This window comes from Petromyzon marinus, unplaced genomic scaffold (assembly GCF_048934315.1).
Source record: "Petromyzon marinus isolate PM22_M1 ecotype Great Lakes invasive population unplaced genomic scaffold, UKy_Petmar_22M1.pri1.0 PM_G_Scaffold_39, whole genome shotgun sequence".
Taxonomy (NCBI): Eukaryota; Metazoa; Chordata; class Hyperoartia; order Petromyzontiformes; family Petromyzontidae; genus Petromyzon; species Petromyzon marinus.
The window spans coordinates 1,745,424-1,758,345 of NW_027422972.1; positions in this window are offsets into that span (position 1 = coordinate 1,745,424).

The window sequence follows — 12,922 nt, forward strand, 5'->3', positions numbered from 1 at the left end:
TAGTCTATGGGTGTCTGTGTGAGCAGTCTATGGGTCTTTGTATGAGTAGTCTATGGGTCTCTGTGTGATGAGTCTATGGGTCTTTGTGTGAGTAGTCTATAGGTGTATGGGTGAGTAGTCTATGGGTCTCTGTGTGATGAGTCTATGGTTCTCTGTGTGAGTAGTCTATGGGTCTCTGTGTGAGTAGTCTATGGGTCTCTGTGTGAGTCTATGGGTCTCTGTGTGAGTAGTCTATAGGTGTCTGTGTGAGTAGGCTATGGGTCTCTGTGTGATGAGTCTGTGGGTCTCTGTGTGAGTAGTCTATGGGTGTCTGTGTGAGTAGTCTATGGGTCTCTGTGTGATGAGTCTATGGGTCTCTGTGTGAGTAGTCTATGGGTCTCTGTGTGAGTCTGTGGGTTTCTGTGTGAGTAGTCTATGGGTCTCTGTGTGACGAGTCTATGGTTCTCTTTGTGAATAGTCTATGGGTCTCTGTGTGAGTAGTCTATGGGTGTCTGTGTGAGTCTATGGGGCTCTGTGTGATTAGTCTATGGATATCTGTGTGAGTAGTCTATGGGTCTCTGTGTGAGTAGTCTATGGGAGTCTGTGTGAGTAGTCTATGGGTCTCTGTGTGAGTAGTCTATGGGTCTCTGTGTGAGTAGTCTATGGGAGTCTGTGTGAGTAGTCTATGGGTCTCTGTGTGAGTAGTCTATGGGTGTCTGTGTGAGTAGTCTATGGGTCTTAGTGTGAGTCTATGGGTCTCTGTGTGATGAGTCTATTGGTCTCTATGTGAGTAGTCTATGGGTCTCTGTGTGAGTAGTCTATGGGTGTCTGTGTGATGAGTCTATGGGTCTCTGTGTGAGTAGTCTATGGGTCTCTGTGTGAGTCTATGGGTCTCTGTGTGAGTAGTTTTTGGGTGTCTGTGTGATGAGTCTATGGGTCTCTGTGTGAGTCTATGGGTCTCTGTGTGAGTAGTCTATGGGTGTCTGTGTGATGAGTCTATGGGTCTCTGTGTGAGTAGTCTTTGGGTGTCTGTGTGAGTAGTCTATGGGTGTCTGTGTGAGTAGTCTATGGGTCTCTTTGTGATGAGTCTATGGGTCTTTGTGTGAGTAGTCTATGGGTGTCTGGGTGAGTAGTCTATGGGTCTCTGTGTGATGAGTCTATGGTTCTCTGTGTGAGTAGTCTATGGGTCTCTGTGTGAGTAGTCTATGGGTCTTTGTGTGATGAGTCTATGGGTCTCTGTGTGAGTAGTCTATGGGTGTCTGTGTGAGTCTATGGGTCTCTGTGTGAGTAGTCTATGGGTTTCTGTGTGAGTAGTCTATGGGTCTCTATGTGATGAGTCTATGGGTCTCTGTGTGAGTAGTCTATGGGTATCTGTGTGATGAGTCTATGGGTCTCTGTGTGATGAGTCTATGGGTCTCTGTGTGAGTAGTCTATGGGTCTCTGTGTGAGTAGTCTATGGGTGTCTGTGTGAGTAGTCTATGGGTCTCTGTGTGAGTAGTCTATGGGTGTCTGTGTGAGTAGTCTATGGTTCTCTGTGTGAGCAGTCTATGGGTGTCTGTGTGATGAGTCTATGGGTCTATGTGTGATGAGTCTATGGTTCTCTGTGTGAGTAGTCTATGGGTTTCTGTGTGAGTAGTCTATGGGTCTCTGTGTAACGAGTCTATGGGTCTCTTTGTGAATAGTCTATGGGTCTCTGTGTGAGTAGTCTATGGGTGTCTGTGTGAGTCTATGGGGCTCTGTGTGAGTAGTCTATGGATATCTGTGTGAGTCTATGGGTCTCTGTGTGATGAGTCTATGGGTCTCTGTGTGAGTAGTCTATGGGTCTCTGTGTGAGTAGTATATGGGAGTCTGTGTGAGTAGTCTATGGGTCTCTGTGTGAGTAGTCTATGGGTGTCTGTGTGAGTAGTCTATGGGTCTTAGTGTGAGTCTATGGGTCTCTGTGTGAGTAGTCTATGGGTCTCTGTGTAAGTCTATGGGTCTCTGTGTGAGTAGTTTTTGGGTGTCTGTGTGATGAGTCTATGGGTCTCTGTGTGAGTCTATGGGTCTCTGTGTGAGAAGTCTATGGGTGTCTGTGTGATGAGTCTATGGGTCTCTGTGTGAGTAGTCTTTGGGTGTCTGTGTGAGTAGTCTATGGGTGTCTGTGTGAGTAGTCTATGGGTCTCTTTGTGATGAGTCTATGGGTCTTTGTGTGAGTAGTCTATGGGTGTCTGGGTGAGTAGTCTATGGGTCTCTGTGTGATGAGTCTATGGTTCTCTGTGTGAGTAGTCTATGGGTCTCTGTGTGAGTAGTCTATGGGTCTTTGTGTGATGAGTCTATGGGTCTCTGTGTGAGTAGTCTATGGGTGTCTGTGTGAGTCTATGGGTCTCTGTGTGAGTAGTCTATGGGTTTCTGTGTGAGTAGTCTATGGGTCTTTGTGTGATGAGTCTATGGGTCTCTGTGTGAGTAGTCTATGGGTGTCTGTGTGAGTCTATGGGTCTCTGTGTGAGTAGTCTATGGGTTTCTGTGTGAGTAGTCTATGGGTCTCTGTGTGATGAGTCTATGGGTCTCTGTGTGAGTAGTCTATGGGTATCTGTGTGATGAGTCTATGGGTCTCTGTGTGATGAGTCTATGGGTCTCTGTGTGAGTAGTCTATGGGTCTCTGTGTGAGTAGTCTATGGGTGTCTGTGTGAGTAGTCTATGGGTCTCTGTGTGAGTAGTCTATGGGTGTCTGTGTGAGTAGTCTATGGGACTCTGTGTGAGTAGTCTATGTGTGTCTGTGTGATGAGTCTATGGGTCTCTGTGTGATGAGTCTATGGGTCTCTGTGTGAGTAGTCTATGGGTCTCTGTGTGAGTAGTCTATGGGTGTCGGTGTGAGTAGTCTATGGGTCTCTGTGTGAGTAGTCTATGGGTGTCTGTGTGAGTAGTCTATGGTTCTCTGTGTGAGCAGTCTATGGGTGTCTGTGTGATGAGTCTATGGGTCTCTGTGTGATGAGTCTATGGTTCTCTGTGTGAGTAGTCTATGGGTTTCTGTGTGAGTAGTCTATGGGTCTCTGTGTAACGAGTCTATGGGTCTCTTTGTGAATAGTCTATGGGTCTCTGTGTGAGTAGTCTATGGGTGTCTGTGTGAGTCTATGGGGCTCTGTGTGAGTAGTCTATGGATATCTGTGTGAGTCTATGGGTCTCTGTGTGATGAGTCTATGGGTCTCTGTGTGAGTAGTCTATGGGTCTCTGTGTGAGTAGTATATGGGAGTCTGTGTGAGTAGTCTATGGGTCTCTGTGTGAGTAGTCTATGGGTGTCTGTGTGAGTAGTCTATGGGTCTTAGTGTGAGTCTATGGGTCTCTGTGTGAGTAGTCTATGGGTCTCTGTGTGAGTCTATGGGTCTCTGTGTGAATAGTTTTTGGGTGTCTGTGTGATGAGTCTATGGGTCTCTGTGTGAGTCTATGGGTCTCTGTGTGAGTAGTCTATGGGTGTCTGTGTGATGAGTCTATGGGTCTCTGTGTGAGTAGTCTTTGGGTGTCTGTGTGAGTAGTCTATGGGTGTCTGTGTGAGTAGTCTATGGGTCTCTTTGTGATGAGTCTATGGGTCTTTGTGTGAGTAGTCTATGGGTGTCTGGGTGAGTAGTCTATGGGTCTCTGTGTGATGAGTCTATGGTTCTCTGTGTGAGTAGTCTATGGGTCTCTGTGTGAGTAGTCTATGGGTCTTTGTGTGATGAGTCTATGGGTCTCTGTGTGAGTAGTCTATGGGTGTCTGTGTGAGTCTATGGGTCTCTGTGTGAGTAGTCTATGGGTTTCTGTGTGAGTAGTCTATGGGTCTTTGTGTGATGAGTCTATGGGTCTCTGTGTGAGTAGTCTATGGGTGTCTGTGTGAGTCTATGGGTCTCTGTGTGAGTAGTCTATGGGTTTCTGTGTGAGTAGTCTATGGGTCTCTGTGTGATGAGTCTATGGGTCTCTGTGTGAGTAGTCTATGGGTATCTGTGTGATGAGTCTATGGGTCTCTGTGTGATGAGTCTATGGGTCTCTGTGTGAGTAGTCTATGGGTCTCTGTGTGAGTAGTCTATGGGTGTCTGTGTGAGTAGTCTATGGGTCTCTGTGTGAGTAGTCTATGGGTGTCTGTGTGAGTAGTCTATGGGACTCTGTGTGAGTAGTCTATGTGTGTCTGTGTGATGAGTCTATGGGTCTCTGTGTGATGAGTCTATGGGTCTCTGTGTGAGTAGTCTATGGGTCTCTGTGTGAGTAGTCTATGGGTGTCTGTGTGAGTAGTCTATGGGTCTCTGTGTGAGTAGTCTATGGGTGTCTGTGTGAGTAGTCTATGGTTCTCTGTGTGAGCAGTCTATGGGTGTCTGTGTGATGAGTCTATGGGTCTCTGTGTGATAAGTCTATGGTTCTCTGTGTGAGTAGTCTATGGGTTTCTGTGTGAGTAGTCTATGGGTCTCTGTGTAACGAGTCTATGGGTCTCTTTGTGAATAGTCTATGGGTCTCTGTGTGAGTAGTCTATGGGTGTCTGTGTGAGTCTATGGGGCTCTGTGTGAGTAGTCTATGGATATCTGTGTGAGTCTATGGGTCTCTGTGTGATGAGTCTATGGGTCTCTGTGTGAGTAGTCTATGGGTCTCTGTGTGAGTAGTATATGGGAGTCTGTGTGAGTAGTCTATGGGTCTCTGTGTGAGTAGTCTATGGGTGTCTGTGTGAGTAGTCTATGGGTCTTAGTGTGAGTCTATGGGTCTCTGTGTGAGTAGTCTATGGGTCTCTGTGTGAGTCTATGGGTCTCTGTGTGAATAGTTTTTGGGTGTCTGTGTGATGAGTCTATGGGTCTCTGTGTGAGTCTATGGGTCTCTGTGTGAGTAGTCTATGGGTGTCTGTGTGATGAGTCTATGGGTCTCTGTGTGAGTAGTCTTTGGGTGTCTGTGTGAGTAGTCTATGGGTGTCTGTGTGAGTAGTCTATGGGTCTCTTTGTGATGAGTCTATGGGTCTTTGTGTGAGTAGTCTATGGGTGTCTGGGTGAGTAGTCTATGGGTCTCTGTGTGATGAGTCTATGGTTCTCTGTGTGAGTAGTCTATGGGTCTCTGTGTGAGTAGTCTATGGGTCTTTGTGTGATGAGTCTATGGGTCTCTGTGTGAGTAGTCTATGGGTGTCTGTGTGAGTCTATGGGTCTCTGTGTGAGTAGTCTATGGGTTTCTGTGTGAGTAGTCTATGGGTCTTTGTGTGATGAGTCTATGGGTCTCTGTGTGAGTAGTCTATGGGTGTCTGTGTGAGTCTATGGGTCTCTGTGTGAGTAGTCTATGGGTTTCTGTGTGAGTAGTCTATGGGTCTCTGTGTGATGAGTCTATGGGTCTCTGTGTGAGTAGTCTATGGGTATCTGTGTGATGAGTCTATGGGTCTCTGTGTGATGAGTCTATGGGTCTCTGTGTGAGTAGTCTATGGGTGTCTGTGTGAGTAGTCTATGGGTCTCTGTGTGAGTAGTCTATGGGTCTCTGTGTGAGTAGTCTATGGGTCTCTGTGTTAGTATTCTATGGGTCTCTGTGTGAGTCTATGGGTCTCTGTGTGAGTAGTCTTTGGGTGTCTGTGTGATGAGTCTATGGGTCTCTGTGTGAGTCTAGGGGTCTCTGTGTGAGTAGTCTATAGGTGTCTGTGTGAGTAGGCTATGGGTCTCTGTGTGATGAGTCTATGGGTCTCTGTGTGAGTAGTCTATGGGTGTCTGTGTGAGTAGTCTATGGGTCTCTGTGTGAGTAGTCTATGGGTCTTTGTGTGAGTAGTCTATTGGTCTCTGTGTGAGTCTATCGGTCTCTGTGTGAGTAGTTTTTGGGTGTCTGTGTGATGAGTCTATGGGTCTCTGTGTGAGTCTATGGGTCTCTGTGTGAGTAGTCTATGGGTGTCTGTGTGATGAGTCTATGGGTCTCTGTGTGAGTAGTCTATGGGTGTCTGTGTGAGTAGTCTATGGGTCTCTGTGTGATGAGTCTATGGGTCTTTGTGTGAGTAGTCTATGGGTGTCTGGGTGAGTAGTCTATGGGTCTCTGTGTGATGAGTCTATGGTTCTCTGTGTGAGTAGTCTATGGGTCTCTGTGTGAGTAGTCTATGGGTCTCTGTGTGATGAGTCTATGGGTCTCTGTGTGAGTAGTCTATGGGTGTCTGTGTGAGTCTATGGGTCTCTGTGTGAGTAGTCTATGGGTTTCTGTGTGAGTAGTCTATGGGTTTCTGTGTGATGAGTCTATGGGTCTCTGTGTGAGTAGTCTATGGGTATCTGTGTGATGAGTCTATGGGTCTCTGTGTGATGAGTCTATGGGTCTCTGTGTGAGTAGTCTATGGGTCTCTGTGTGAGTAGTCTATGGGTGTCTGTGTGAGTAGTCTATGGGTCTCTGTGTGAGTAGTCTATGGGTGTCTGTGTGAGTAGTCTATGGGTCTCTGTGTGAGTAGTCTATGGGTGTCTGTGTGATGAGTCTATGGGTCTCTGTGTGAGTAGTTTATGGGTGTCTGTGTGATGAGTCTATGGGTCTCTGTGTGAGTAGTTTATGGGTGTCTGTGTGATGAGTCTATGGGTCTCTGTGTGAGTAGTCTATGGGTGTCTGTGTGAGTAGTCTATGGGTCTCTGTGTGATGAGTCTATGGGTCTCTGTGTGAGTCTATGGGTCTCTGTGTGAGTAGTCTATAGGTGTCTGTGTGAGTAGGCTATGGGTCTCTGTGTGATGAGTCTATGGGTCTCTGTGTGAGTAGTCTATGGGTGTCTGTGTGAGTAGTCTATGGGTCTCTGTGTGATGAGTCTATGGGTCTCTTTGTGAGTAGTCTATGAGTCTCTGTGTGGTGAGTCTATGGGTCTCTGTGTGAGTAGTCTATGGGTCTCTGTGTGAGTCTATGGGTCTCTGTGTGAGTAGTCTATAGGTGTCTGTGTGAGTAGGCTATGGGTCTCTGTGTGATGAGTCTATGGGTCTCTGTGTGAGTAGTCTATGGGTGTCTGTGTGAGTAGTCTATGGGTCTCTGTGTGATGAGTTTATGGGTCTCTGTGTGAGTAGTCTATGGGTCTCTGTGTGAGTCTGTGGGTTTCTGTGTGAGTAGTCTATGGGTCTCTGTGTGACGAGTCTATGGGTCTCTTTATGAATAGTCTATGGGTCTCTGTGTGAGTAGTCTATGGGTGTCTGTGTGAGTCTATGGGGCTCTGTGTGAGTAGTCTATGGATATCTGTGTGAGTCTATGGGTCTCTGTGTGATGAGTCTATGGGTCTCTGTGTGAGTAGTCTATGGGTCTCTGTGTGAGTAGTATATGGGAGTCTGTGTGAGTAGTCTATGGGTCTCTGTGTGAGTAGTCTATGGGTGTCTGTGTGAGTAGTCTATGGGTCTTAGTGTGAGTCTATGGGTCTCTGTGTGAGTAGTCTATGGGTCTCTGTGTGAGTCTATGGGTCTCTGTGTGAGTAGTTTTTGGGTGTCTGTGTGATGAGTCTATGGGTCTCTGTGTGATTCTATGGGTCTCTGTGTGAGTAGTCTATGGGTGTCTGTGTGATGAGTCTATGGGTCTCTGTGTGAGTAGTCTTTGGGTGTCTGTGTGAGTAGTCTATGGGTGTCTGTGTGAGTAGTCTATGGGTGTCTGTGTGAGTAGTCTATGGGTCTCTGTGTGAGTAGTCTATGGGTGTCTGTGTGATGAGTCTATGGGTCTCTGTGTGAGTAGTTTATGGGTGTCTGTGTGATGAGTCTATGGGTCTCTGTGTGAGTAGTTTATGGGTGTCTGTGTGATGAGTCTAGGGGTCTCTGTGTGAGTAGTCTATGGGTGTCTGTGTGAGTAGTCTATGGGTCTCTGTGTGATGAGTCTATGGGTCTCTGTGTGAGTCTATGGGTCTCTGTGTGAGTAGTCTATAGGTGTCTGTGTGAGTAGGCTATGGGTCTCTGTGTGATGAGTCTATGGGTCTCTGTGTGAGTAGTCTATGGGTGTCTGTGTGAGTAGTCTATGGGTCTCTGTGTGATGAGTCTATGGTTCTCTGTGTGAGTAGTCTATGGGTCTCTGTGTGAGTAGTCTATGGGTCTCAGTGTGAGTCTATGGGTCTCTGTGTGAGTAGTCTATAGGTGTCTGTGTGAGTAGGCTATGGGTCTCTGTGTGATGAGTCTATGGGTCTCTGTGTGAGTAGTCTATGGGTGTCTGTGTGAGTAGTCTATGGGTCTCTGTGTGATGAGTCTATGGGTCTCTGTGTGAGTAGTCTATGGGTCTCTGTGTGAGTCTGTGGGTTTCTGTGTGAGTAGTCTATGGGTCTCTGTGTGACGAGTCTATGGGTCTCTTTGTGAATAGTCTATGGGTCTCTGTGTGAGTAGTCTATGGGTGTCTGTGTGAGTCTATGGGGCTCTGTGTGAGTAGTCTATGGATATCTGTGTGAGTCTATGGGTCTCTGTGTGATGAGTCTATGGGTCTCTGTGTGAGTAGTCTATGGGTCTCTGTGTGAGTAGTATATGGGAGTCTGTGTGAGTAGTCTATGGGTCTCTGTGTGAGTAGTCTATGGGTGTCTGTGTGAGTAGTCTATGGGTCTTAGTGTGAGTCTATGGGTCTCTGTGTGAGTAGTCTATGGGTCTCTGTGTGAGTCTATGGGTCTCTGTGTGAGTAGTTTTTGGGTGTCTGTGTGATGAGTCTATGGGTCTCTGTGTGAGTCTATGGGTCTCTGTGTGAGTAGTCTATGGGTGTCTGTGTGATGAGTCTATGGGTCTCTGTGTGAGTAGTCTTTGGGTGTCTGTGTGAGTAGTCTATGGGTGTCTGTGTGAGTAGTCTATGGGTCTCTTTGTGATGAGTCTATGGGTCTTTGTGTGAGTAGTCTATGGGTGTCTGGGTGAGTAGTCTATGGGTCTCTGTGTGATGAGTCTATGGTTCTCTGTGTGAGTAGTCTATGGGTCTCTGTGTGAGTAGTCTATGGGTCTTTGTGTGATGAGTCTATGGGTCTCTGTGTGAGTAGTCTATGGGTGTCTGTGTGAGTCTATGGGTCTCTGTGTGAGTAGTCTATGGGTTTCTGTGTGAGTAGTCTATGGGTCTTTGTGTGATGAGTCTATGGGTCTCTGTGTGAGTAGTCTATGGGTGTCTGTGTGAGTCTATGGGTCTCTGTGTGAGTAGTCTATGGGTTTCTGTGTGAGTAGTCTATGGGTCTCTGTGTGATGAGTCTATGGGTCTCTGTGTGAGTAGTCTATGGGTATCTGTGTGATGAGTCTATGGGTCTCTGTGTGATGAGTCTATGGGTCTCTGTGTGAGTAGTCTATGGGTCTCTGTGTGAGTAGTCTATGGGTGTCTGTGTGAGTAGTCTATGGGTCTCTGTGTGAGTAGTCTATGGGTGTCTGTGTGAGTAGTCTATGGGTGTCTGTGTGAGTAGTCTATGGGTCTCTGTGTGATGAGTCTATGGGTCCTTGTGTGAGTAGTCTATGGGTGTCTGGGTGAGTAGTCTATGGGTCTCTGTGTGATGAGTCTATGGTTCTCTGTGTGAGTAGTCTATGGGTCTCTGTGTGAGTAGTCTATGGGTCTCTGTGTGATGAGTCTATGGGTCTCTGTGTGAGTAGTCTATGGGTGTCTGTGTGAGTCTATGGGTCTCTGTGTGAGTAGTCTATGGGTTTCTGTGTCAGTAGTCTATGGGTTTCTGTGTGATGAGTCTATGGGTCTCTGTGTGAGTAGTCTATGGGTATCTGTGTGATGAGTCTATGGGTCTCTGTGTGATGAGTCTATGGGTCTCTGTGTGAGTAGTCTATGGGTCTCTGTGTGAGTAGTCTATGGGTGGCTGTGTGAGTAGTCTATGGGTCTCTGTGTGAGTAGTCTATGGGTGTCTGTGTGAGTAGTCTATGGGTCTCTGTGTGAGTAGTCTATGGGTGTCTGTGTGATGAGTCTATGGGTCTCTGTGTGAGTAGTTTATGGGTGTCTGTGTGATGAGTCTATGGGTCTCTGTGTGAGTAGTCTATGGGTGTCTGTGTGAGTAGTCTATGGGTCTCTGTGTGAGTAGTCTATGGGTCTCTGTGTGAGTAGTCTATGGGTCTCTGTGTGAGTAGTCTATGGGTCTCTGTGTGAGTCTATGGGTCTCTGTGTGAGTAGTCTTTGGGTGTCTGTGTGATGAGTCTATTGGTCTCTGTGTGAGTCTAGGGGTCTCTGTGTGAGTAGTCTATAGGTGTCTGTGTGAATAGGCTATGGGTCTCTGTGTGATGAGTCTATGGGTCTCTGTGTGAGTAGTCTATGGGTGTCTGTGTGAGTAGTCTATGGGTCTCTGTGTGAGTAGTCTATGGGTCTTTGTGTGAGTAGTCTATGGGTCTCTGTGTGAGTCTATCGGTCTCTGTGTGAGTAGTTTTTGGGTGTCTGTGTGATGAGTCTATGGGTCTCTGTGTGAGTCTATGGGTCTCTGTGTGCGTAGTCTATGGGTGCCTGTGTGATGAGTCTATGGGTCTCTGTGTGAGTAGTCTATGGGTGTCTGTGTGAGTAGTCTATGGGTGTCTGTGTGAGTAGTCTATGGGTCTCTGTGTGAGTAGTCTATGGGTCTTTGTGTGAGTAGTCTATGGGTCTCTGTGTGAGTCTATCGGTCTCTGTGTGAGTAGTTTTTGGGTGTCTGTGTGATGAGTCTATGGGTCTCTGTGTGAGTCTATGGGTCACTGTGTGAGTAGTCTATGGGTGTCTGTGTGATGAGTCTATGGGTCTCTGTGTGAGTAGTCTATGGGTGTCTGTGTGAGTAGTCTATGGGTGTCTGTGAGAGTAGTCTATGGGTCTCTGTGTGATGAGTCTATGGGTCTCTGTGTGAGTAGTCTATGGGTGTCTGTGTGAGTAGACTATGGGTCTCTGTGTGATGAGTCTATGGGTCTCTGTGTGAGTAGTCTATGGGTGTCTGTGTGAGTCTATGGGACTCTGTGTGAGTAGTCTATGGGTTTCTGTGAGTAGTCTATGGGTCTCTGTGTGATGAGTCTATGGGTCTCTGTGTGAGTAGTCTATGGGTCTCTGCGTGAGTCTATGGGTCTCTGTGTGAGTAGTCTATGGGTCTCTGTGTGAGTCTGTGGGTCTCTGTGTGAGTAGTCTATGGGTCTCTGTGTGATGAGTCTATGGGTCTCTTTGTGAGTAGTCTATGAGTCTCTGTGTGGTGAGTCTATGGGTCTCTGTGTGAGTAGTCTATGGGTCTCGGTGTGATGAGTCTATGGGTCTCTGTGTGAGTCTATGGTTCTCTGTGTGAGTAGTCTATGGGTGTCTGTGTGAGTAGTCTATGGGTGTCTGTGTGAGTAGTCTATGGGTCTCAGTGTGAGTCTATGGGTCTTTGTGTGATGAGTCTATGAGTCTCTGTGAGAGTAGTCTATGGGTCTCTGTGTGAGTAGTCTATGGGTGTCTGTGTGAGTAGTCTATGAGTCTCTGTGTGATGAGTCTATGGGTCTCTGTGTGAGTAGTCTATGGGTCTCTGTGTGAGTCTGTGGGTTTCTGTGTGAGTAGTCTATGGGTCTCTGTGTGACGAGTCTATGGGTCTCTTTGTGAATAGTCTATGGATCTCTGTGTGAGTAGTCTATGGGTGTCTGTGTGAGTCTATGGATCTCTGTGTGAGTAGTCTATGGGTTTCTGTGTGAGTAGTCTATGGGTCTATGTGTGATGAGTCTATGGGTCTCTGTGTGAGTAGTCTATGGGTGTCTGTGTGAGTCTATGGGGCTCTGTGTGAGTAGTCTATGGATATCTGTGTGATGAGTCTATGGGTCTCTGTGTGAGTCTATGGGTCTCTGTGTGCGTAGTCTATGGGTGCCTGTGTGATGAGTCTATGGGTCTCTGTGTGAGTAGTCTATGGGTGTCTGTGTGAGTAGTCTATGGGTGTCTGTGTGAGTAGTCTATGGGTCTCTGTGTGAGTAGTCTATGGGTCTTTGTGTGAGTAGTCTATGGGTCTCTGTGTGAGTCTATCGGTCTCTGTGTGAGTAGTTTTTGGGTGTCTGTGTGATGAGTCTATGGGTCTCTGTGTGAGTCTATGGGTCACTGTGTGAGTAGTCTATGGGTGTCTGTGTGATGAGTCTATGGGTCTCTGTGTGAGTAGTCTATGGGTGTCTGTGTGAGTAGTCTATGGGTGTCTGTGAGAGTAGTCTATGGGTGTCTGTGTGATGAGTCTATGGGTCTCTGTGTGATGAGTCTATGGTTCTCTGTGTGAGTAGTCTATGGGTTTCTGTGTGAGTAGTCTATGGGTCTCTGTGTAACGAGTCTATGGGTCTCTTTGTGAATAGTCTATGGGTCTCTGTGTGAGTAGTCTATGGGTGTCTGTGTGAGTCTATGGGGCTCTGTGTGAGTAGTCTATGGATATCTGTGTGAGTCTATGGGTCTCTGTGTGATGAGTCTATGGGTCTCTGTGTGAGTAGTCTATGGGTCTCTGTGTGAGTAGTATATGGGAGTCTGTGTGAGTAGTCTATGGGTCTCTGTGTGAGTAGTCTATGGGTGTCTGTGTGAGTAGTCTATGGGTCTTAGTGTGAGTCTATGGGTCTCTGTGTGAGTAGTCTATGGGTCTCTGTGTGAGTCTATGGGTCTCTGTGTGAATAGTTTTTGGGTGTCTGTGTGATGAGTCTATGGGTCTCTGTGTGAGTCTATGGGTCTCTGTGTGAGTAGTCTATGGGTGTCTGTGTGATGAGTCTATGGGTCTCTGTGTGAGTAGTCTTTGGGTGTCTGTGTGAGTAGTCTATGGGTGTCTGTGTGAGTAGTCTATGGGTCTCTTTGTGATGAGTCTATGGGTCTTTGTGTGAGTAGTCTATGGGTGTCTGGGTGAGTAGTCTATGGGTCTCTGTGTGATGAGTCTATGGTTCTCTGTGTGAGTAGTCTATGGGTCTCTGTGTGAGTAGTCTATGGGTCTTTGTGTGATGAGTCTATGGGTCTCTGTGTGAGTAGTCTATGGGTGTCTGTGTGAGTCTATGGGTCTCTGTGTGAGTAGTCTATGGGTTTCTGTGTGAGTAGTCTATGGGTCTTTGTGTGATGAGTCTATGGGTCTCTGTGTGAGTAGTCTATGGGTGTCTGTGTGAGTCTATGGGTCTCTGTG